The sequence below is a fragment of the Saccostrea cucullata genome, unplaced genomic scaffold (genome assembly GCF_032062105.1).
Source record: "Saccostrea cucullata isolate Sc308-1 unplaced genomic scaffold, CSIRO_AGI_Scuc_v1 ctg5007, whole genome shotgun sequence".
Lineage (NCBI taxonomy): Eukaryota > Metazoa > Mollusca > Bivalvia > Ostreida > Ostreidae > Saccostrea > Saccostrea cuccullata.
The window spans coordinates 8,569-36,405 of record NW_026930849.1 but is presented as its reverse complement, the minus strand read 5'-3'; the positions used below and the strand labels follow the sequence as shown (position 1 = coordinate 36,405).

General features: G+C 33.1%; 1 pseudogene; it reads left to right on the top strand.

Moving 5' to 3' along the window:
• The first annotated feature begins 15,059 nt into the window (after positions 1–15,059).
• Positions 15,060–15,685, top strand: LOC134230318 (uncharacterized; annotated as a pseudogene).
• Positions 15,686–27,837: the final 12,152 nt, after the last annotated feature.

The window sequence follows — 27,837 nt, the reverse complement described above, 5'->3', positions numbered from 1 at the left end:
TTTAAAGTTTCAGCCAATCAGCTGCAGATTACAGCGCACGTACACGCACGTGTATGCATGTGCATGGTGACCATACCGTCTTGTAGAAGTTCATTATATCTATCTATGTTCCAAATTCCATCCTGTTTGGTTGAAAACCAAGGGAGTTATAGCTATTTAAAGTTTAAGCCAATCAGATTGCAGCACACGTGCATGCACGTGTTTTCATGATAATTGCTATATATCATGTTTTAGGATATCTGAATGCATGGCTATGTTCAAAATTTCATAGGATTTTGTCGAAAAACAAGAAAGATATAGAGACTTTAGTCTCAGCCAATCAGAGCAAAGCGCACGTGCATGCGCATGAGATCTTGCTTTTTTGACCATGTCATCTTGTCTACGCTATTAATATATTCTTATATTTTAAATTTCAAAAGATTTCATCAAAAAATAGAAAAGTTACGGCTATATCCATTATATTGGTCATTTCACGTGTTGCACGTGCGCGTTCTTGCAAGCACGTGAGCTCAAAATGGCATGCTGACAATGTCATCTTATCTACATTTATAATATGTCTATATATTCTAAATATCAAAGCATTACATCAAAAAATGTAAAAGTTACGCAATTTCAGATATATTGATCATTTCACGTGTTGCACGTGCGCGCTCTTGCAAGCACGTGCGCGAAAAATGACCTTCATTCCGCATATCTACATTACATGCCTACGTATCCTAAAAATGTTTCCCCTTAATCGGATGTGTACTTTACAAGATCATTCGCGGACAAAATTTTCCCAAGAAGAAAAATAATAATAATAAGAAACAGAGTAAAAACAATATGTTCCCCAACTTCGTTTGGGGAACATAATTACAGATGTTCCCCAAACGCTTCCCAACTCTCTTCTCGTGCCATATTCCCTGTAAGTTTCATTAAAGAAGGCAAAATCTATGCATTTAAGACGTAAACAACGTTTTCCCAAAAGTATACCAAGTATTTCAAATTTAAGCAATGCAGGTGTGCGCATGTGATTGCATGAGCGTCATGACGATATCATCTTGTCTACACTGTTTTACTCATTGCACGTGCACGCACGTGGATGATGACCATACCTTCTTGTAAGAGTCCATTATGTATGTCTATGTTCTTAATCCCATCCTGTTTGGTTGAAAAACAAGGGAGTTATAGCCATTTAAAGTTTAAGCCAATCAGATTGCAGCGCACTTGCATGCGCGTGTTTTCATGACAATTATTATATATCATATTGTAGGACATCTTAAAGTGTGCCTATGTTTTAAATTTCAAAGCATTTTGTAAAAAAAAAAACAGGAAAAATATTGATTTTTGTTTCAGCCAATCAGAGCAAAGCGCACGTGGACACACGTGCATGCATGTGAATGGTGACCATACCATCTTGTAGGAGTCCTTTATGTCTATCTATGTTTTAAATCCCATACTGTTCGGTTGAAAACCAAGGGAGTTATAGTCATTTAAAGTTTCAGCCAATCAGATTGCAGCGCACGTGCATGCGCGTGATTTCATGAAAAATTCTATATATCATATTGTAGTACATCCTAATGCATGTCTATGTTATAAATTTCAAAGCATTCAATCATAAAACAAAAAAGATATTAAGATTTCTGTTTCAGCCAATCAGAGCAAAGCGCACGTGCATGCGCGTGAGTTCATGCAAATTTGACCATGTCATCTAATCTACACAACTTATATATCTTTATAGAATGAGTTTCAAAACATTTTATCAAAAAATATAAAAGTTACAACCATATTAAATATATCAGTCATTTTACTCATTGCACGCGCCCGCACGTGCATGCGAATGCGCGCAAAATGACCTTCGTTCAGCACATCTACACAACATGCCTACTAACCCTAAAAAGGTTTTAACTTAGTTTGGTGAACAGTTTCTGAGAACACTTCCGGACAAAAAAGTACCGGAGAAGAAATAAGAAGAAATAAGAATAATAATAATAATAATAATAATAACTAGGGCTAATTGTAACGGGAACCGTTACAGATGTTCCCCAAACGCTCCCCAACTCCCTTTTGGTGCCTTAGTCCCTGTAAGCTTCATTAAATAAGACGAACTCTATTCACGTGCATGCATGTGCATGATGACCATACGTTTTTGTAGGAGTCCCTTATGTCTATCTCCGTTCTATATTGCATCCTGTTTGGTTGATTACCAAGGGAGTTATGACAATTTAAAGTTTAAGCCAATCAGATTACAGCGCACATGTATGCGCGTGATTTTATGAAAATTATTATTTATCAAATTATAGGAAATCCTAAGGCATGACTATGTTTTAAATATCAAAGCATTTCGTTAAAAAGCAAAAAAGATATTGAGATTTCTGTTTCAACCAATCAGAGCGAAGTGCACGTGCATGCATGTGCATGATGACCAGACCTTGTAAAAGTCTATAATGTCTATCTATGCTCTGAATCCCATCATGTTTGGTTGAAAATCAAGGAAGTTATAGCCATTTAAAGTTTTAGCCAATCAGATTGCAGCGCACGTGCATGCGCGTGCTTTCGTGAAAATTGTTTTATATCATACTGTAGTATATCCTAATGCATGACTATGTTTAAAATTTCAAAGCATTTCGGCAAAAAACAAGAAAGATATTGAGATTTTTGTTTCAGCCAATCAGAGCAAAGCTCACGTGCATGTGCGTGCATGCATGTGCATAATAACCATAACTTTGTGTAAAAGTCTATAATGTCTATCTATGCTCTGAATCCCATCATGTTTGGTTGAAAATCAAGGAAGTTATAGCCATTTTAAGTTTTAGCCAATCAGATTGCAGCGCACGTGCATGCGCGTGCTTTCGTGAAAATTGTTTTATATCATACTGTAGTATATCCTAATGCATGACTATGTTTAAAATTTCAAAGCATTTCGGCAAAAAACAAGAAAGATATTGAGATTTTTGTTTCAGCCAATCAGAGCACAGCGCACGTGCATGCGCGTGAGTTCGTGCTAATTTGACCATGACATATTATCTACACTACTAATATATCCTTATATAATGAGTTTTATAGTATTTCATCAAAAAATGTAAAAGTGACGTCTATATAGAGTATATCAGTCATTTCACTCATTGCACGCGCCCGCACGTGCATGCGTATGCACGCAAAATGACCTTCGTTCCGCACACCTACACTACACACCTATTAACCCTAAAAAGGTTTTAACTCAGTTGGGTGAACAGTTTCTGAGAACACTCGCGGACAAAAAAAGTACCGGAGAACAAAGAAGAAAAAAAAGAATAATAATAATAACTAGATGAAACTCGTTGCAAGCAACGAGAGGTCTTCCGTCCGATTCAGGAAAAAAAACGTAAAATCGAGCTGAAAAGTAAAAAAAAAAGATTTGCACACAAGGGGATTGAACTAAAGTCGCCACATGAAATTCCAACGCACTAAATATTACGCTATCGGGACCTCTACTCTAAAATCTACTTGTATATATCAAGGAAACAGCGCTTCTCTCTTAAAATTATGAAAGGTGGGTCACTATTCAAATTTTAGCGCCAAACGCCACGAGTTAATCTTCGCCCCTTTTCTTTGGAATGTTCTATGAAATAGGTGTAATAGCTTCAATGAAATTAATAAAAAGAACGTTCTTATAGCCTAAGATTCGAAGTTTAGAAAGTATGTTTAACACATTTTACAATTTCCATATTGTATATATGCATGTAACACTAAAGCGGTGAAACGGATATGATTTTTTTTTCAATTTCCTGTTTATCCTCAAAGTGAACTATCCCGAATAGTTAATCGAAAAAGGTTGAAAAGTTTCGCCGGAAAACATGGCTTGCCCTACGACTGTCAGGAATCCGATATCATTTATGCTCATTTACTTGAATCAGGTCTTTAAGACAAGAATGCTAAAATAAACTCCATGAAGCGATCTTTAAAAAAATCGTTTTTTTATTTTTATCTAATTTATTAGTTAAATATGACACAAGTGTGCATAGGAAAAACAGTGGTTAATATTTATACTGACAAAATTAATTGATATTCTTTTTTGAGAAAGTATTACGTATAAGTATGATTTAAGATCTGTTTTTCGGCGATGCACAAGAGATATTAGGTATCGAATTTCATTTGCACATTTAGTCTTTTCTTTTTCTACTTTGAAAACCAGCCAAAACTAATTATAGAAGACGTTAGTTTGACACAGAACTGCAACGTAAATACGACGTGACAATCCATGTATTCCTTTGTCTTTCATTTATTCTTATGTTACTTTCGTTCAAGCAAACGCTCGGCTGCCTCCGTAAACACCTATTGCGAAATGTCGGCGTTGACAGAGACAGCCGCCATTTTGGACCCGCTTCAGATTTTTGAATGCTAATATCTCGAGTTTAGATTTATCAACATTCAAACAACTTGTATAGTAAGCATTACGAGGAGGGTTTCTATTAACATACCAAAAATAAATGAAAAATACTGAAAAACAAAAAAGTTGGAAAATACGATTTTTTTTAATTTGCATCTCGTAACGACCGGAAGTATTGACGACGCACGAGAAGGTGATTCTGCAAACCACAAAGTGACAAACTATCGTCTCCAATAAGTCTCCAGATCATATCTTTAGCCATTTTCGAGAAAAAGGGGCGACAAAATTGCATTTTAAAATCAGGAAATTGTCCATAACTTGGCACCAGAAGCGAATTTTCCAAATTTCTCTACGGATGTAACAACTTCATATAATGAGACATATTTTGTGAAAGTTTCATGAAAAACTGCTGAATAGTTTTCGAGAAATCGCCTGCACAAAATTTTGTCAAAAAAAAGAATAATAATAATAACTAGATGAAACTCGTTGCGAGCAACGAGAGGTCTTCCGTCCGATTCCGGAAAGAAAACGTAAAATCGTGATGAAAATGTAAAAAAAGATTTGCACACAAGGGGATTGAACCCAAGTCACCAGCACAAAATTCCAACGTACTAAATATTACACTATCGGGACATCTACACTAAATCTACTTGTACATATTTACGAAGCAGTGCCTCTCTCTTAAAAGTATGAAAGGTGGGTCACTATTCAAAATTTAGCGCCAAACGCCAGGAGTTAATCTTCACGCCTTTTCTCTACAATGTTCTATTAAATAGGTGTGATAGCTTCAACGAAATTAAAAAAAATCGTTCTTATAGCCTTAGATTCTAGGTTTAGAAAGTATATTTAACACATTTTACAAATTCCATATTGTATATATGCATGTAACACTAAAGCGGTGAAACTGTTATGAATTTTTAACTTTTTTCAATTTCCTATTTATCCCCCATTGAACTATCCCGAATAGTAATGGAAAGAGGTCAAAGTGTTTCGCCGAAAAACATGGCTCACTCTACGACGGTCAAGGAATCAGATATCATTTATGCTCAATAACTTGAAACAGGTCTTTAAAACAAGAATTCTAAAATAAACTCTATCAAGAGATCTTTAAAAAATCGTTTTCTTATTTCTGTCTTATTTATTAGTTTAATATGACACAAGTGTGCATAGGAAAAACAGTGGTTAAGATTTAAACTTTCAATATTGATTGATATTCTTCTTTGAGAAAGTATTACTTATAAGTATGAGTTAAGATCTGTTTTCCGTGGTGCACAAATGATATTAGGTATCGAATTTCATTTCCACATTTAGTCTTTTCTTCTTCTACTTTGAAAACCAGCCAAATCCAATTATAGAAGACGTTAGTTTGACACAGAACTGCAACGAAACTACGACGTGACGATCCAAGTATTCCTATACATTTCATTTATACTTATGTTACTTTCGTTCAAGCAAACGCTCGACTGCCTCCGTAAACCCCTATTGCGAAATGTCGGCGTTGACAGAGACAGGCGCCATTTTGGACCCGCTTCAGATTTTTGAATGCTTATATCTAGAGTTTAGATTTATCAACATTCAAACAAATTATATAGTAAGCATCATAAGGAGGACTTCTATTAACATACCAAAAATAAATGAAAAATTATAAAAAAAACAAAAAAGTTAGAAAATACGAATTTTTGAATTTGCATCTCGTAACAACCGGAAGTATTGACGACGCACGAGAAGGTGATTCTGCAAACCACAAAGTGACAAACTATCGTCTCCAATAAGTCTCCAAGTCATATCTTTAGCCATTTTCGAGAAAAAGGGGCGACAAAATTGCATTTTAAAATCAGGAAATCGTCCATAACTTGGCACCAGAAGAGAATTTTCCAAATTTCTCTTCGGATGTAACAACTTCATAAAATGGCACATATTTTGTGAAAGTTTCATGAAAAACCGCTGAATAGTTTTCGAGAAATCGCCTGCACAAAATTTTGTCAAAAAAAAGAATAATAAGAATAATAAGAAACAGTAGAATCACTATAAGGTCTTCCGTGAAGACGGAAGACCTTAATAATAATAAGAATAATAATAAGAAACAATAGAATCACTATAAGGTCTTCCGTGAAGACGGAAGACCTTAATAATAATAATAAGAAACCGAGTAAAAACAATATGTTCCCAAACTCCGTTTGGGGAACATAATAATAAATAATAAGAAACAGAGTAAAAACAATATGTTCCCCAACTTCGTTTGGGGAACATAATAATAAGAAACCGAGTAAAAACAATATGTTCCCAAACTCCGTTTGGGGAACATAATAATAAGAAACAGAGTAAAAACAATATGTTCCCAAACTCCGTTTGGGGAACATAATAAGAAACCGAGTAAAAACAATATGTTCCCAAACTCCGTTTGGGGAACATAATAATAAGAAACAGACTAAAAACAATATGTTCCCAAACTTCGTTTGGGGAACATAATAAGAAACAGAGTAAAAACAATATGTTCCCAAACTCCGTTTGGGGAACATAATTAGAATGTAAAGCTTCAGTCAGCATCTGACTCAATGATAAATTGTACTTGCTGACAAGGTCATTGTATCGACCATAGAAGTTACGAAATGATGACTTTAAACGAGACTGCTGATATTCTTGTTTCATCAACTTGTTTGTCAATAATTTACCTCGTTTTAGAAATGGTTCCTACATAGAGAATTCCCTTGCGTATCGAATCAATTATGATAAACAAATATCCTATGCAGGTGTTGAAGGTACATTGCTGCATAACTAAGAGAAGTTTGAAGATCGAAAAGTTGAAGTTTATCATAGAGCTTGGTTGTTCAATTACAATTAATCTTTTTCAAGTTAAATATCCAAATATGAAAGAGTTATGTCACACTCTGTGGTATCTCAAGATTATTTCAAGCTCAGCATTCTTTTTTACGTTGTTTTACCCTTCTATCATATGGTATTTACAACTCTCAAGTATTTGAGACTCACGTGCATGCTCCGTGTAAGATTTTTAAACCGATGTGTGCTACTGACATACATTTGATGTCACAACAATTTAGCTAAAGTCAGCATTTTATGAGTCATATATTTGTCAAAACGACCATGTTAGCAAATATACATGTAACTTGTCGTTGAGTCGTATTCTGGCCGATGTTAATTCATTCCTTAAACTTGACTACGGGATGTTTCGTCTATCCGATCTCTACAGTGTGCTCATTGTGGTGTGATCAGTCAGAAGAGATGCTTACTCCTTCCGGTCACTCACATTGTTTGGATTTCCAGCGGTGTTCTATGTCCTCTTGACATATTTGTAACTTAAATAGATTTTTATGATTAAATGCTAGTTATAGCATATCGATATCAAAACGTATGTACTTATAAATATTATGTGCAGTAAGTTAAAAATTTAGAGTTACGTTTTTATTAACATTCATTGCTTAATTTTAGCAGAATGTGCTTCTGAAAATCATAAATGTGAACATTATGGATATATAAAGATTCAGCATACAGTGTAAACTAAGATAGTGCACCGCAAGATCAGATCATGTACAGGGTAGAACCAAGCACCCAGTGTAAAGCCCGGCTGTGTTCTCTATGCCAGGGGAACATAGAAAATTATTGTCAATGAGAATTATTGAGAAATTCTGCTATTCTTGTAAACTTTCTTTTTGTGACCAACGTGAAGAACACAGTAATCACGAAATTGTATTAGACTTTGTAAATGAGTACCAAACAAGAAAGAAATCATCCACAACATAAGAAGTGAGCCTGTCTTTAACAGCAATTTTTTCCTGGCATGCATCAAAGCTGATATAAAAACGTGTCACAATGACGTATCTAAGTCTAAATTTCAGCCTGAAATGTCAAAGAAAGCACGCAGAATAAATGATGTGTAGTAAAAGATCAGATAATAAAAATACACAGACACACTGTAAAAAATGCGCTTAGAAAATAAACACTTCCATTACGTGTTTTGACCTAAACATGTTTAAGATTGTGTTTAACGGCTAAACACTTAGGTCTAAACGTGTGTTAGATTGTGTTTAACGGCTAAACACTTATGTCTAATCATGTGTTATATCTAAATGATGTTAAGATTTAACACATGTTTAGATATAAGTGTTTAGAAATTGAACACTTTTCTGTGAAGTGCAGAGTTATCTTCCCGGAAATGACGCATATATATTCGAATGATAAATAGAGCGGTTATAGAAACAAAGGAAATCCCAATGTTAGCTAAAGAAGATGGATTAAAGGAAGTGAATGCTAATCAAAGTGATAACCATGAAGAGATTGTGAAATGCATTTAAACTGCAACATTACTGCGATAAAAGGTATGTTAACTATTATTTTTATTTTACATAGATTGACCATGATGGGCTACGTAAACAGACATGCGTTTGCACATGTAGCTGTAGATCAAGATTTCCTTCGGTTATATTTTGTATTCCTGAAATCTAGAAAGGAGTACATTATATAGAATATCAGTAATATCTATAACAGTATCAATACTAAAGAGTGGTTATATAGACGAGGTTCAATAAAAGTAGCACAATAATAGCTATCAAACATGTAAAAAAAAAAAAGGTTCATACAAATCCAGCCATTGAAAAGCATATTTTGATAAAATTTGAATTTCTGTCTTACAGGATATGGTCCACATCGAACTTGAAAGCAAAAATACACGTATCAGAGAAACTGTTGCCATCTCCAAGTCCACAATGACATGCCAATGATGCCATCGTTCTTACATTTTTCAACACTTCTTACTTTCTAGGGGAAACTGAGTTTTGTGAAGTCTGCTGTTCGTTATAGCTTTGAACAACCTAAAAATGTTCTCAAATAATGACAGTGGATTACCTACTGACGGTCACAGATGAAAACAAATTATGCGTGTGTTGCTCAGTGAAAAATTGCTGGAAGTTAAACTTGATACAGACATGAGAAATAAGTGCTTGCTAATCTGGTTAGAATTAAAACCAGCGTATAAAAATTTACTGTACATGTATATTTAATTTAAAATTCTTTATAAAAAATCCATGTTTGAATGTTCATTGAATAAAATTTAAAATGTAAACAAGTGTTATTTTTTTCAGTTTTCTTGCACAACGAAAACATCCAAGTGTTTAATTTGTAAACATGTATCATAACATGTTTTGTAAAGTGTTTAAAGTCTAAACATGTAAGTGTCTAGGGTCTAAACACTTTCCGTTACACGTAATGAAATTAAATGTGTTTAGAATTTCAACGCATCAAAAAAAGTGTGACAAGAAAGTGCTTAGGAAAGTGTCTATCATCTATACACATTTTTTACAGTGCACATTATCAGATTAGAAAACTGTGAAAATAAATTGGAACAGCTTTTACAAAGACCAATAAAAATATTCAAATTCGTAAAGAAAACACGCATCTCCAAGAAAGAAGACAGTCTAAATCTTGCACGTATTGTCCTATTTGATGAAATCCACAAACAGGTTGTGAAAAAGTTACTGAGTGAAATCTAGATCAAAGAAAAAGGAAAAAGAAAAATTAAAAACGAATCTGTCCTGAAACTGATGTATACACCTACGTTACACAGAAAATTTACAGTGACAAATGTTAGTGAAGTATACCACATTTCACGTGCTTCAAAACATTTGTTATGGATCAGTGATTACTGGAACGAAAACGTAGTTTTTGCAGACACAGCAGGTGACAATCTGCATCATTTGAAAGATCAATCTAATTAAAATTAGATGTTTGATCCGCTCGCATACTCGCTACACCAACATCTAACAACATCCCATAGAGGGTCACGTCAAAGGTCAAATTCGAAACACCTCTAGACTTATTAGATTCGATTACGTCAACAAATATGCGATGATTTTGCAGCGACAATTTGATTGGTTGATAGATTTTGAACTCTGACGTGACCCTTTATGGGATGTTGTTAGATGTTGGTGTAGCGAGTATGCGAGCGGATCAAACATCTAATTTTAATTAGATTGTTGAAAGATATACCTAGTTATTATGGAGGAATGCATACCGTTGACAATAACTGTGATCTTTTATATATGATTGCGCCCATGACAAAAGGGTCCTTATGGCATTTTTGCTAAAACAGAGAAATAAAGTCATAAAGATGTGACGTTGCAGACTGACGGTGAACTTCGACGCAGATTTTTTTAACCACGTGTTTTGACGTTTGACGCATCCAGAGTTTTTATCGCTGTTTCCAACATGTGGAATTTATTTTCATTTATAAATTAATTTAATCAATATCTGAATCTCCTAATCCACACTGACTTTAATAGATATAAATATTAAATAAAACATTTAGAACTGGTTTCTTAACAAACATTTATTAAATACGTCTCTATAATACCAATAGTTTTCATAAACATGCGTAATTAAATGTATAGAAGCTGTAGACAAGGTGTTTTCTGATTGCATATTGAACCTGCATACTCTAGATAAATTTTGTTTACATATTTATACCATTTTTAGAATACATCTTAGACAGGGTATATCGTAAAAAATATTGCAAAGGAAAATTGTCTTCCTACTTCTTTGAGATCCGCTCCACCACTCTCAAATATACATCGCGATCGCGTCGATCACTTGTAAACATTGATTCATCGGTGCATACTGCTTAAACTGTTGTTAAATTGTTTGTACAAATGTTGAAACTAAACATACATCTTCCATGTTTTTTTACAAATCTAGCAAGAATGTGTAAGAACGATAGTCAAGATTATTTGTATTTTCTATAAATAAAAATAGGAGAGATAACTCTGATGTCAACAATCGATGTAACAGGGGTACCAGACAGGGACATTCATTATTTTAATTGCGTACTTTTTCACATTTCAGCTGCATGTTCGCATGAATTTTCTCCCGGATTATAAAAGACACATTTTATACATGTAACCAAATAAAAAAAACTTTTAATCGTCATCATAATTATGAATTTTTAAATAAAAAAATATTGTTGTACTTTGGGAATAAGGTTAATGTAGAAAAAGGAAAAACAAAGAAAAAAAAAAGAACACTGCAAAATTGAACATACTTCAATTTTTTTTTTCAAATCTCTTATCTATAGATTTTTTTTTTGCATGAAATAATTTCATGACGAATTGCATTTCTAAAAAAATAATAAACATGTAAAGCGTCTACCCTATAATCATGATTAAATAATTAATTAAAATTTTAAAATGTTGTATTGTCTTATATGCTTGTTGCACTTTAGACACTTCAATTTAGAGAAATTAAAACAAGCAAAAATCATCCGAATGAAAAAAAAATGCTCTTAATGTTCTAAATTTAGTAGAGCTGGTCAAGCAAATCTGATGAGAGAGAGAGAGAGAGAGAGAGAGAGAGAGAGAGATGTAGGGTAGATAAAGATATTTATACCCGTATTGAATCTATTTAACTAATATTGAGAAATGTGAAACTCTGTTGAAAAAAAAGATGAGTTTTCAAAAACTAATGAAATAATGAATGAAAGAAATTATCATTTTTGTTCTCTAAACTATATATACATGTATAGCCATTTATTTTCAAGATCTCCAAGTTTAATATACATGTAACTCTTTGGTACCTACGTGTTTTTTTTCATACGGAGTTCAAATGTTTTAAGCATTATCTGCAAATTAATTCTTTAAGCCATGCCGAACTTTGTCTTTCATAAAAGCTCAGTCAGCATTGAATGTCTCTTATCAGATCAATTATCATGCTAAAAACTCAATCATCATTGAACTTATAATCTCATTGCAGTTATCAGTGTGGAATAATATATTGGTTAACCTGCCATCAAATTATCGATAAATATTATTAAATATCCTCAAAAATTATTTATTTGTTTTGGTTGATAAAAAAATCTTTATAAGTTCAGGGTCGGGTTTTATTTCTACATGTAAATGCTAACAGAAAATAAAATTCAATGCTGAAAATACATGACATAAAACTGCAAAAATATGCTTGCATTTTGTTTTATTTTGGCTGCAGTGCAGGGGATGGGGGTGGGGGTGTCCTTATATATTTCCGTAACATGTACACGGCTTTACAAGGCTCAGCATATCCAAGCTTCTGGCACCAGGCACGTAGCATTGTTTTTGAAAGGGGGGGGGGGGGCAGGCCGAAAATTTTTTTTTTTACTTCCCCGAAAAAGTTGACAAGCCAAAAAAAGGTTAATGTTGCACAAAGTCGAAAATCCTATTTCGTGGGGAGGGGGGTGGGGGGGGGGGGAGGGTGGTAGAGGGCAATTTTTTTCAGTACCAATATTTATACTACGTTTTTCGTACATCACTAATTGTGGGGGGCAACCAGACTTTCAATTATCAATTCCTATATTATAAGTAAGGTTGGGGAAAAAACCGAAGGGCCAAGCCCCCCCCCTCCCTGGCCCCCCTGTTGCTACGTCCCTGGGCACAGGACCAGAATGGAATTCATACTCTTTAAAACTCAAATTATAGAATAAAGTTAGAAAAGAACATTAGAATGAAGGGGAATTTTTTAAATCAGGTCATAAAATAATGTGATGAATTTTCTAAGATGTTTACATCCCTACAAAAATTTGACATTTCAAAGTTCAGCCAGTTCACAGACAATTTTCAGGAAATATATTATACAAAACAGTCATATTCAACTGACTGTATATTTAGGCATAAACAATTACATGTTATTTAAGGAATCACTGTCTAGTTTTGAGAGTATGCCAGGGCATCAACAATAGTGGGAAACATGGGATAATTTGCATAACGGGCGAAGCCCGTTATGCTAAAATTATCCCATGTTTCCCACTATTGTTGATGTCCCTGGCATACTCTCAAAACTAGACAGTGATTCCTTATATTTCCATTTCATTGTGAAATAAAATTGTAGACTTAGACATTAAGAATGTAGACTAATCGATTTAAATTACACGAGGACTTCCATGCCAATTTCAATAGTCCTCGCACACTGACGTCAAACACAAAGGCAGCCGCACGAGATTTACATGCATATTTGGCCTCCTTAGCGTCAGACACAGAGACAGATGCGCACGAGATTTGCATGCGTATTAGGCCTCCTTAGCTGCTGACCTATCGACCTGCCTAATTTACATTCCGGCAGAATTATTAGGAAATCAACTCCGCTTACTTTCAAACGGTTATTATAGAGAAAAAATTTAGAAATGGAAATATTAATCTTTAACCCACCCCTACCCCAACAAAAGCTATACATATAAACCGTAAATGGCATCTTTAATTTAATTCTATGGGTGTGCTTCTAAAACCCTCCATTTCATAAAATAAAACCAGATTTTTTAATTTTAGGGTATCATTATATACATGATTAACAATACTGAATTCATAGCAATTCAGTTCCAGGCTCATATTGTTTATGATCGCTGTGCGATTTTGAAAATGGCAATGCTCAGAATTAAAGGTACAAATATAAAATGAAGAATAATAAGCAGCATTATTTCAAACCTAAATAAAAAAGTGAATCTGCAAGTTGTAGGGTTAATGGTACTGGGTGCAACTAAAACTTCTAAAATAAAAAAAATATTTATTTTAACTCGTGTTCACAAAAATTGTAAGTTTCTGCCATTTAGATTTTTTACCCCCCCCCCCTTCACCAACATACACATAATCCTACAAATGTTAATTCTGGGTTTATCTATTGTGTAAATGATTGCATATTATAACTCATTCATTTGTTTGTAAAATTTCCATCTTTTGACTGGTTAATATTAAAATATTTTTACTGCTAGACTGAAAAATATTCCGTGTATCCTTCATATTTTCAGAAAAGCAGTTTTTTTATTGACCCAATGCAGACAAACAACCTTATAGATGCAGTGAATCAACCGAATGTCCTTCTTATTTACTGTCTATTGTGTATCGTAATTACATGTTACATGTACCACACTTCACAATTTTTCTGTCTTTATATAAAATTTAGAAAGAAAGAACAATCAAATAAATTTTCACTTCGCAGTAGCATTTAGGTAGCGTAATGTTGTAATTTAAAAAAAAAAATAATTTTCACGTATATGGTAACTAAAGATATATCGTTTATGCTGAAATCTTGACCTATCGAGAGCAACGTGTAAATTAAAATAATTTTAAAATGAATTCTACAGGCTTATCAAATGACTCTTGCATGGATTACCAGTAAATATTTTGTTTGAGAAAATAATTGTTTCAAAAATAAAAAAAATGAATGGATGTTGCCCGCTGCTCAGGTTTCCCCCTGGTGTCATAGAAAAGTGAAATGTAAAACAAACACTCACTCATAATACTATACACCACTGATCATGAATCCATAATATATATAACTATTAAATAATTATTAATAATTAAAAGAGACAATGAGACAAAATTAATTTGCATGGAAAAATATCAAATATTATACAACTATTAATCACCGTAGTAAAATTACAGAAGAAAATCATTTAACAATCACTCTGAAAACGTTTGACGTTGTTGAAAAACATGACGTCATCATTAACCTGTTAAGGTATATTTTATAAAAATGAAGAAAAAACCTACTTAGAGTAGACGTAGGACCATAAAAAATCATATTTGACAACTTATAACCTTACTCTATCAGAATCCGTGAAAAACTCAAAATGGATAAAAATTGCCATAAGGACCCTTTTCACATGGGCGCAATCAATTATAGAAGGGAATCACATTAAGAAACTATCTGAAGATCACAGCAAAAACTCAACAATGATACAAAAATGATAGAAAAAAGCGAAGAATGGAAACCGTTATCTGTCTATTTCTCTAAGTCTTATCAAGATTTCCTGGTGGGAGTTAATTCAAAGACAGGCAAAGTCGTCCGCTACAATGAAACAGCACAGCACATACAGACAATTGAAGAAAACAACACGCATGAAAAACTATATAAATATCCAAGATATATTACAGAAAACCGCAATGGAGATGTGATTGTGGTCGATTACCTTTCAATTCGTCGCGGCGTTATTGTTGTGACAGATCATGGAGGTAGACATCGCTTTTCCTATATCGGACCCCCCTCAGGTACAGGTCTTCAACCACGAGGGGTATGTACGGACGTGCTGTCAAATATCCTGGGTGTGACGAGAACACAGAAGCAGTCCAGATGATTGACAAAGATGGTCATTTCCTTCTACTGTTGCTTACAAAACACGAAGGGATACACAAACCAAGAAGCCTGAGTTATGATGATGGCAATGACCTTCTTTGGGTTGGATCATTAGATAGTAACAAAATTTTTGAATACAGATACATTAAAGAACAGGAAAATGTACTTTGTGATTATAAAAGACTACAGAACTTAATTGTACCACATGACGCTCTTGGTACACTTCACCTTCCTTAAAAGATACAGCTAAATACATGTCGATAAGTTTGCTGTATCTATAAAAAAAAAAGACTTTTGAAAGGCTAAGATTGAGATGCAGAGCTGTTATAAATGAATAACCCTGAATAATTATACATTATAGATATCAAAATTTGAATAATAAATATGGGTACTGCAAAATATTAAGGTCATTGCCTCTGAGATTAAAAATGTTAACAGAGCTGTCACCTTTTCCAAAACGTTCTACAATGACATCATTGTAGCCCTTTTCAATGAGGCCCATCTATTTTCTGAAATTAAATTGGTTTTATCAAAGCAAAATAATAAGTCATCATATAAGATATGAAACTGTGTAAAGGTTCTTTGCAGAGGATGTGATTAGAGACAGTGTTTTGTGTTCTGAGTTGAATTATAAAATTTTTACCCGCGTAGCAATTTCTAATTTTTTTTCCTTTTTCAATTTCAATTTGGATTTTTTTTTGTTAAAACATACCTCAATTAGGCATAACATGACTTTCCCAATAACGCTCATAAATATGGCAATTCAATTTTATTTTGGTTGTTAATCAAAAATCAAATCAAAACTGATATAAGATATTGATGAATTTCCACCTTTGAAAGGGATGTATGGGTATAAGTTAGATTACACCTTATACAAGTTAATCTGTTTTTTAAATTACATGTACAACTAAAATGAAAAACCTTCCAAACAAGGACAATGCTGTAACCTGCTTTGTCAGCAGGGACCAGTATATGCTATCTTTGAGTCTATCTGATCCCTTTGTTTCACTTTTGAATTAATAACTCGCAAAGGTGTTTTTGAATTACGCTTCAATCGCTTAATGCGAAAATATAATATACATCTAACGCATTTAATCAATTCTGTGAAAGTTTGAAGGTCTTTTGTTTTTGTGTAATCTTCCACATAATCCACAATTTAAATAAAAAATGAGCCAAGTTGAAAGATCGGGGTTACTTCCTTAACTCTTTACAACTTACTGAACTATTGTGCAACATACGCTTAATGTTCACGTCATAGAAGTAGAAATTTACCATTTCCCCGCAAGCACCCTTTAGCGTGGTACAGGTTTCTCTAAAGTTTAGCGTAAATAATATTCTGACGTTATATTTTAATACAAAAATAACTTTTCTTATTTTATGAAATTTTTGCAAGTATAAAATAGAAGGAAATGGGCATTAAATTTTAGATTAAATGAACTTTTTAAAGTGCGTGAAAATGCGTGATTGTGGGGAAACGGTAAATGCGTGATTTTGCTTTAGAAATAGGAAATGGTATATGCGTTAAAATGCGTTACTGCGGGGGAGGGGGTTAAATTTTGACCCTTAATAAAAGTGATTTAAGGTCCTTATTTTATACTTTTATAATATTTACGTCAAAATGATAATGTTTCAAACAGGACTATAGATATAGGGCGAAGCAGAACATAAAAACGATGAAGGATTATTAATATCCAGTCTCTGTAAAGTTTTCTTATGAATTGAATGTTAAGAAGGTTTGAAAAAAAAATGTCATTCGTTATACTCGATGAATTTAATGAATTCTCTCATATAGTTTATAAACATTTTTGTCTGAAAGTTTAAAATATTTTAAACTGAATTTTGGCTCTTGCTATTTAATCAATGATATAACTTTTAACTTAAACTAATTAGTGACACTGCATTCTTAGATGTCCCCGCTCATTATCCTCATTTGTATTTGTTCAATCATATCATACGTCATTTCTTTTTTTTAAACCTTACTTTAATTTCACCTTATACTCTGGTTTGCTATAACAGATGATTTTGTTGTCAATAAAATAAACATCAATCAGAGAAGGCTTATCAGTTAAAAAAATCAATACTAAAGATTTTAAATCACAACTTTTTTCTTTTACTGGAGCAGGTCAATACTATAAAGTGCTTTGAAGTAGTAAAATTTTTCGTTTAAATGAAAGGTTTGGTTGTTTCTTATCAAACGCATAGTGTTACAAAATTGTGCGCCAATTTCTTTAGAAACGACAAAAATCGTTGTAGTGCCTTAGGACGCCCAAATGTTTGAGACCAGAAACATGAAAAACTCTGAAATGAAGATTTTTTTTTTTAAAAAGTTTGAGAAAGAGACTTCTGTAAAGTTTTGAAAGGAATATGTACATAATATCAATTAATCATGCTTATTGTAGCCACTATCACACATGTATCTGTCGAACATGTGTTAAAACTGTATTTATTTAGACCGTCAATTTGATTAGCATTATACCTATAATCAACAAATATTCGAATGGATTTTTTGACCGTTTGTGTCATTGTCACAATCAAAGTTGATTTTGTTTATTTGTTTTTCTTTGATTAGTATTGCCCTGTGTTGACCCTTGTTTATATTTAGTGTTTATCCTGCAAGGAGCCCCTTGTGACGCTCAGGTGATTTAAATATTTGGCCACTCGCTATATAAGGTGATGTCGGGTTTGTCTTGGGTAGCGCACGTTTTCCTTGACCAGTTAACATGTCCATGGAGGGTTAGGTAGCTTTATTCGTGGTAACTGAATCTCCATTTAGGGTAAGTGTAATTTACTTACATTTATTATATTAAAAAGTAATGCAGTATTATGTTAATTGAGCTTATTCTATTTTTATCCCCGAGAAAGTGTTTGAATTGTATTCGGGAATTTTACCACGTGCATATGCCGTGAGTTTAAGTGTAAAGTAATGATATTAGTTTATTAGTGAGAGTGTAACGTTACATTGTACATCATTTTGCTTTGCCGTACGAAGCAGTGTGATAAATATTAGGTTAAACTGTATGTTTGAACAATTATATGTGTAAACGTTTATGATGTGTTGTAAGGCAGTCCGTTTGGGGCAAGCGTATTATGTTTACGTATATTTGTTGAAGGTCACTCTAGATACATGTACGTAAATGTGTTTACACGATGGTTTGGTGCTGTCGGCGGTGGCAACCTGGGCGACTACATGAGGGCGTGGTACGCTAGGCCGAGACCGTGTGTGGGGAAACGTGGTTTCCTGGATTTAGTCAGCACTGCAGACGCTTTGGATTGGCGTGGGACGTCGATGACGTCGGGGCATTCAGTGCAAGGGCGTGGTACCCGTATGACATGGACCGTTACAAGGATTGGACGTGGACGGCTACAGGAGCATGGTCCCAGACGAACACTAACAGACATTTTGAAATTCTTTAATTTTCGTTTTGTATATTTGTACATATTTGTTTTTATATAAAATTGTAAATACAACAACAATCTTGTTATCACTGATCAAGCTTAGGGTGTCGTGACAGTCATTATGACTTAAAATGAAAAATATAGGGATAACGAACAGTATTCAAGATCAAAAGTCCATAAACAGTACAAAAGAGGAGAAGAGCAAACACAGATCTGAAAACATCAGAGGTGGGATCATGTGCCATGTAGGAGTAAGCATGCCCCGCCGACTGGTCACACCAACCCTGTGCTCCTTGTCATGATCGGAAAATAACGGAAAAGCCTGTCGTCAATCTAGTGTATGAAGGAAATGGAGATAACGAACAGTACTCAATCTCAAAGTCCATAAAAAATACAAAACAAAAGCAGAACAAACACGGACCCCCGAAACATCAGAGGTGGGATCAGGTGCCATGGAGGAGTGAGAATCCCCTGCCGACCGGTAACTTCCGCCGTGTGCCCATTGTCATGATCGTGAAATAGCGGAAAAATTCTTCGTCTGTTCAGTGTATAGTTAATGGACGAACAATTGGTATGAAAAACATCAGTTAGCATTTGACTCAATGATAAATTGTATTTGCTGACAAGGTCATTGTATCGACCATAGAACGAAATGATGACTTTAAACGAGACTGCTGATATTCTTGTTTCATAAACTCGCTTGTCAATAATTCACCTCGTTTTAGAAATTGTTCATACGTAGAGCATGATCTTGCGTATCGAATCAACTCAGTATGCAGGTGATGAACGTATATTGCCGCATAAGTAAGGAAAGTTGACGATAGAAAAGTTAAAGTCATCACGTTTATCATAAAGCTTGGTTGTTTGATTACCGTTAGTGTCTTTTTCATGTAAAATATCCTAGTATGAAACAACACGTCGTCAATATATCAAAATGTCGAGTTGAATGCCACAGCAATTGTTTTCTTCTGCTCATGCATAAGATTTTGCATACTGTAAATCACTTTTTATTCGCGAGAACTTTATTTTCGCGTAATTACGCGAGACAGTGTGTTCGCGAAAATTTAATTCTCGCGTATAATAGTATTCCTTAAGGATATATAAATCAATAACCACAACTCGCGAAAAATTTGTCTCGCTTATCAAGAGCCAATGACTATCTCGCGAAAATAAGGTGTCGCGAAAATTTAGTGATTTACAGTACATTTTGCTTCATATGAATAAAAAAATAAGTCTACTAATAACAGAGCGCAATATGTACCCATGGGAATTCCAATAGATTGTTGGAATACCTAGTCTCCAATAAATGATGGACTAACATTGATTTTTAAATGTCAGTCAACTCAAAGCGTACACGTGCCATATTAATTCAGTTTAATTTTCACTCTAAACCAGATCACCGGTACAAGACATACATATATACAAACAGGAATAACAGTCAATGGTCAAAAATTGACAAGTTTACATAGAAAAGAATGACGTAAAGTTATGATCAGTTCAAAATGTATATGGATTCAAGAAGAAGAGACTGTTGTTATAATTTTCTCAATAAAATTTGACAATGATTTTTTTTATTTCTACATTATTTGTATTCAAGGGAAGAAATATTATAAGCATTTATTCTTACGCTTTAATAAATTTGGATTAGGATAATCAAAGACACATATATATTCAAAGGAATTGGGTTAAATTATCAATAAAATTTGTTATATATTTTCTATTGGATTTTTAACTCTGTATACTTTAAATGAAATAGTTACGTTGTCATTGAAAATTTATTTGGAAACAGATAAGGATTGTCCGTTCAATGTATATATTGTGGGATTTTAAACTGTTGGATTTTTCTCGTAATAGAACATTTTTTTTATGATTTTTATCTCTCTCATACCAATGGTAAGTTTAATAGAGTTTTGTAATTTCATCGGTCATTATCAATTCTTATTGTTCCATTTTGAATAGCCAAAGACTAACACATATTTAAAGGGTTTAGATTTAGTTCATTTTTAACATCCCTTACACTATACAAGATCAATTTCTGCTCCTATTTTGAATTGTTTTTTTTGTACTTTGATATTGAATATTGCTTGTTATCTCCGGTTCATATCCGTCATTGTGCATATTTTGTTTACTGAGGTAAAATATACATATATAATTTAATTTCACTTGTATCAAGCAATTTCATTGGCTGAATCATTCAGAGGAACATATAATATTTTGGATAACATAACTTGCCTACGTCACAATGAGTTACGTCAAAAACGTATTACTCCGCTTGACGTTACTTTTAAAATAATGCTCAATTTGAAGTCTTTTTTCGGAGGAAATATTGTCTCAATGTCTACACTGGAATTAAATTATAAGGAATGAAGCTTATTTCAACTTATGTTATCCGATATAACAAAACTTGGGGCAGTTTACGCTTTTTTATAAACCGCTTCGCGGTTTATAAAGCGTAAACTGCCCCAAGTTATGTTATATCGGATAACATAAGTTGAAATAAGCTTCATTCCTTAAATATTTTTATTCAAGGCAGATTTTTTCAATGAAGTAGAAAATTTTAAACACGATTAGAACTTTTAGGTGATTTGTTGAATCTTGTTTTGTTATAATTATGATATATGTTCTAGATGTAGACAAAAAATAAGGCACGAGCCTTAAAGCTTGTTTACACTATAAAACAGTTATGTTTTCTCCTTTGCAAATCAACAAATGACGTTCAATTTTTTGCTGATCATTAGAACTGCCTTATTAATGAATTGTAAACATTAAAACTTCAAAGCCCCTTCAAATCAGAGGAAATTAATAGTAATTGATTGTTTGAGATGACCATTCCATTGTACATTAAATTGCTATTTAAATATTATTTTTTTTTAACTAAAACTATTTTCATTTGAAATGCATGAATCGTCTGAAACGGTTGAATACATTAAATTCAAACAAAAATATCATTTTGCAAGTTAGTTTATAATGCAATGTGAATGTTCAAATTATTCTGTATAGTGATAAAGAATATATGAAAGTTGAAGTGGGTTGGGACAAGAACGAAGATATATGAAGTTTTTAACTGTAGTTCATTCTCAAAGATCATTTACATTTTACATTAAATCACGGATTATAAAAAGAACTAGAGCAAAGTCGTTGCAAAGCATCGAGTAGGTCTTCCGTCCTGTTTGACCGTAAATAACTTCTATTTTTAAAAAAAAAAAAATGAGAAATGAAGTCTCTAAGGATTTATATTTTCCAAATCTGTTAAAAATTGCAAAAGAAAACCATTTTTTGCTACTCCCTCTTCTATCACTTTTGCTACTCCCTGTTCTACCGCCCGGAGAGGATCCGGGTGAGAATAGGTCCTCAGTACCCCCTTGCTTGTCGTAAAAAGCGACTAAATGGGGCGGTCCTTCGGATGAGACCGTATAAACCGAGGCCCCGTGTCACAGCAGGTGTGGCACGATAAAGATCCCTCCCTGCTCAAAGACCATAAGTGCTGAGCATAGGCCTAAATTTGCATCCATTCAACGGCAATGGTGACGTCTCCATATCAGTGAAATATTCAGGAGAGGGACGTTAAACAGTATACAATCATCAATCCCTGTTCTACCAGAAGTGACGTCGACGGACGAAAAATAAGTTTTATGCTTCCAGTGACAAATACTTCCTAAAAAGGTGTCATAAACTACAAAAATATGCATTTTCTGACTACTTCCGGTTTGACCGGAAGGGACGTCACAGACGTACTTTTGATGATCTTGATGCATAACAAATTCTCTATACTTTTTGAGATATCTGGATAAAACATCTGGTCCCTCTAAATCCCTTAATTTAGGAGTCAGCCTTTTTTCCGAGATATCATTTGAAAGATCTTTTAATTCTGCACAAATTTCTAATTTAGAAGATAAAAAGCAAAGTATGTGTAAATTTTGGCTCATTTAGGCGTTATAATTTTTGACCCCGTAAATAGCACCATTTTGAATAGAGAAATCGAAAAACAAAAACCAATGTGCACTACTTCAATCCTTGAATTTTCGTTTAAAGGGAAATAACTCAAAAGCGGAAGTGAATTTTTAGAATGCTAAACAGAATTCTAATAGAGTTTGGCAACTTCTATAAACTCTTAGCAATATGAGTGCAATACATTGAGAAATGAATGAGATATGAGGCCTCAAAGTTGGCGTCTAGGAAAAGGAAAAAAAAGAATAATAAGAATAATCTTATTCATCAGAATCAATAAAAGGTCTTCTGTTGGAAACGAAAGACCTTAATAAGTAAATGGTAAATAAATAATACATTTTGTATAAATATCATTGGGCTAGATTTTGTTAAAACTTTATGTAAGTACAAATATGATCCTTGTCGTTATCATTGAAGTTCATCTAATATCACAAATATTCACAGAATAAAATCGTTAAAAAATATCAAATCCCTTATAATGTTTTTCTGTTTCTAACAAACTGGAATTGGATTTTTCTAGCCCTCCATCCAAATATACAAGGGATCTGTAAACACTGTATGATATCTTTTGTTGTTGTTTAATGACCCTCTCGAGCATTTCTCACCCAAATATCAGACACCATCACTTGCTGTCGAAGACCTGAAATTGTTTTTCTATGCTCTGCACTCAGATCAAGACCTTTCCTTTATGAAGGAGAGATCTTTTTCGTGCCAGTGCCTGCTGTTACACTGGAACTCACTTAATACGGTTTATTAGAACCGGTCTTCATGTCCCACAGAGAGATTCAAATCCACGACGTTAGGATTAATTCCTTAATCTGCGACTCTAGCTCTAGTTACTATGGAATTCATTTTTAAGCGGAAGCGCCTATTACATTTGCTTTGTTGACCTTCGACCTCTAAAGATGTCAAAGTTCATTTTTGGCCCGTTTCATGGTACTCCAAACGGCTGTATAAAAAAACTAAGGGAATACAACCTGCTAAATCATATTCGACTCCCTTCCCAATCTTTATCGTTATTATCATATCAAAAATCAAATGTTATGACGAATTTATTTTTAAAATTTATTTTGATTAATGTGAAAAAGTCAAATAAAAACAATTACATGATAATAGAACGAATAGTTGCTGTAGTACTCCTGATACGTTTTAAGTTTGAGAGAAGAACGAACAACTCTGCATTTCTAAAACATAAACAAATCGGGTTCAACATTTGATTAGCACGGGGTCCAAAAGCGATCTTTAGAAATATGACGAGGGACAAAATAGTTCAAGTAGGTAATTAATCTTAAGAATTAATGACAGATAAATATCTACCAAGGAACTAATCTTTTCAATAATCTTGTATATAACAGAAGAAAGGAGGTATTATCTCTTTTTTTTATCAATTGTATACATATGTACTACTTTCGCGTAATAATCTAACATGAGACGATTCAGCGTAAAATTACTGTCAACAAACCCACGTGGAGTACAAATGATTTACAATGGTTGTGGCAGGCCTTTTCTTCAAAATAAACAAGATAACTCACGATGTGTGATTAGCCTATCTTTAATTGTGACCTTTATATTTTATTGTTTTAACTTGAAAATGTCGCATCCCTACATGCCCTATGCAGGCATACTTTAGATAGGGTAATATGATAGCTGTTATGGTCAGATGGTCGGGTCTTATCGAACGAAGTGGTACTTTATAATTTCATGTCTAGGAGAAATTATTTGGTATTATCATGCCAGGATGGGCCAAAGCTGTTAAATTTGGACAGAAACTGACACACGCATAAGAACTACATTGTATTCTAATCTGTAAAAATGTGTCCCTACGGAGGCAACTAAAAGAAAATGGGATATAATTAAGATTGCATGGTAAATATGTACTGAAAATTTTGCTCTGTGTCACCTTTATAGGCAGAAGAAAACTCAACTCAGCACAACCAGAAACACGTACTATTCTTAAAGTGAGGACATCAATTTAATTATATTTAAAGTGGAAATATTTTTCATAAGGTATGATATATATGTTTGGTAGCATAACAAATGTTCTTGTTATGATGGCAAAAATGAACCGAATACTATTTTTGAAAGTATATTTTGACATTTTTTTTTATTTTTGTTGACTTCATTTATTCAAATACACCAATGAAAGTAACTTTAATCTTTAATTACGCCATATCTTTCTTGTTCATGTCTACATTTAATCTTTTTCATGCAAATACATGATTACCTATCATAGCTGGCTTTTGAGAGAAAAAAATACTAGAAAATATCAGCGAAGTCTAATCGGTCAATATTTGATAATCGCTTACTCTGACTTTTCCCAATTGAATACACGATTACAAGGTAAAATGTAGATAAAAGTTTGACCTTGAGCCTAGTTAAGCTCTGTTAACCCACAAAGCTGATGTTATCATGTGTATCAACGCAATACATGTACAAATAATTATTAATTCCATCGGAAATAATTTTTGGTACTAAAGTTAGTTTCAAATAAAACACAAATGCACAATTAATACACCCAAAATTACAAAAAGGTTGTTTTAATAGGATCTATTTGACAAACTGCTGTGTACACATGTAGGTTATATAACTAGCGAAAGAGAAAGGAAGGATGTTGTTGGTCTTATATTATTTCATTTGTTGGCTGTTTCCAGTATACATACACTAAACTTACTACGCAAATTGACTTTCAGCAGTTTTGAATCTTTTGTTATTTCTAAATATTTATTCACTCTTGAAGTGGATAAAGCGGCATTTCTATGCATGTCAGATTTCACTGAATGAATGTATGAATGTAGATCGAGGCGATAACGGGTATTTTACAGTAAGTTGTAGATGACGACATGCTAAGTACCGTTTGCATCTTTTAGTTATTATTGATAGGTTTTTGATAAAAATGTGTACTTAGAAATAAGAAATAATAAACATCCGTGTAACTGCGTACCTATTTTTAGTAAATAGAAAATATATTTATTAAAATATGTCATAAAAGGTTATTTGAAATCCTTGATTTCATCTATTGAAAGTCTGATAAATTGTAAAGTAATTTTTGCTAAATAAACATAATGAGATATTTTTATTTTTTTTTCAATTACACACTTTGTAGAAAATTCTGCCAAGAGACAGTTTTGAGGAGAATGGTGTAGACAATCTCCAGAAAAGAAATCACCACTGATATTGGGATGTATGTACCAATATTTTACATTCATCAAAGACAAATTTACCACAGAAATAAAAATAATTGTCTGGCGTTCAAGGGCCTACCATGGTAGAAGCTCTCCTGAAAAAAAATATTCCAATTATTGTGGACATCATGACACAGGGTTCACCTGTCACCAGCATTAGAGACTTGTGATTTGTTCTACCTGGGTCATATGTATTGAATGAAAACAATTCATAGTGCCACAAGCACATTGTAAATCTATGTAAGGTCTTCTATGTATGTTGCATCTTTATTAAATTTGCTGTTTAACTAGACTTTGTTTCATTGGTACTAAAACTTAATACACAAAAAAAAAAGCCAAAAGCAGTTGAAATATTAATTGTTTTGTATTACTCAAAAGTACTCATTTTTGTGTGAAATTTTATAATTATCCATTTCTTGTTCCCAAAATCCATATCTTACAAATTTAATGTATTTCTGCTTGCATTTCGATTTTAACTTGTTATATTTTGACAAAAATACATGCTAAAGTGTTCATATTGCTATTGACTTCACCTATTCTCATGTCTCCGCTTTAAAAGGGAGACATTGTTTATTTTTTTGTTCCTTGGGTTCAATAGTACAATCCTTCAAAATATATACCCCCCCTTTAAGGGAGGATTCTTCTCATATTTCTTGTATTTAAAAATCAATGAAATTTTCACAGAATCAAGAAGACAATATCAGTAAGTGATAGTATCAGTGAAATTAAATTTGACCGTTTTATATGAGAGGCAAGGTCAGGTGAAGGTCATTATCTTTTCCCTTGACATTTAGAATAAAAAATACTGTTGCAAATCATGTGATGCCTACTTCTATTTCAAAAGGTTAAAGATTGTTCTTTTTGCATAAAAATATATTACTATATCGGGTCTATAGCATGATATTACCAAATTTTCATAAATAGTTTTTTAACTAAACTGGATTTTGGCTAATCCGAATTTTCTCTGTTTTTCGTATTTTTTTTAGGATATATTGGTTATTTTCATATGCTTCCTATATTTAACTTTTTCTTATTTTCACATATAATAAAGTAGTCTTATAGATATACAAAATGATACAAAAACAAAAAGTTTTGATCGTTTACTAACAGAGAAATAATACTTTTTACGGATTTTTGGCTCAAATCTGTACTTTGATTGGAAGCGTTTAAAAGCTAACATAATTCTAGTTTGTTTGAAAAATCATATTTATTTTATATATTTTGAAAGTTTAGTCCCTTATTATTAATTTAAATTACATTAGAAAATTTCTTCAAGTCTTTGATTGTATAAAAATTCTAACTAAATTCATTGCTCTGTTATAATTTTGAGAGACAGAAAAGCAGATATTTTCATACGCCATCATTCCGCCAAAAATATAGTCCATGCTAGTTTTCAAACGCAGTTTACCATTTCTATTTTAAGTTGCACAATTGTGATGAGGAACGAAAAATATGGTCTTTTAAATCCCTTACATCTAATTATATAAGATATGTAAGCAAATATACTTTGAATGTTTCATCTAGTCAGAAACCAGAGAAGAATCCTACCTTAAGACAACTTGCAATCATGCTTCCGCCTATCAGTACTCTCAGTACTTTGATAGTATCTGCATTTGGTAAATATTTATTTAGTCAACATTCCAACTACAACTCATTCATAAGTCATATTTAGGATGGCATATTTCCTATCAACTGTTACAAAAACCATATTATTATAAACTATTTTCACTAGGGGATACCCCGTCTTCCTGATCTGTACAGCAGTTGTGCGGGTTGTCTAAGGATCATTACTCCTCATACCTTTCTTTTAACTAATTAAGACTTTTTTGTATTTCTTTCAGGAGGTTATGTTCTAAAAGATCC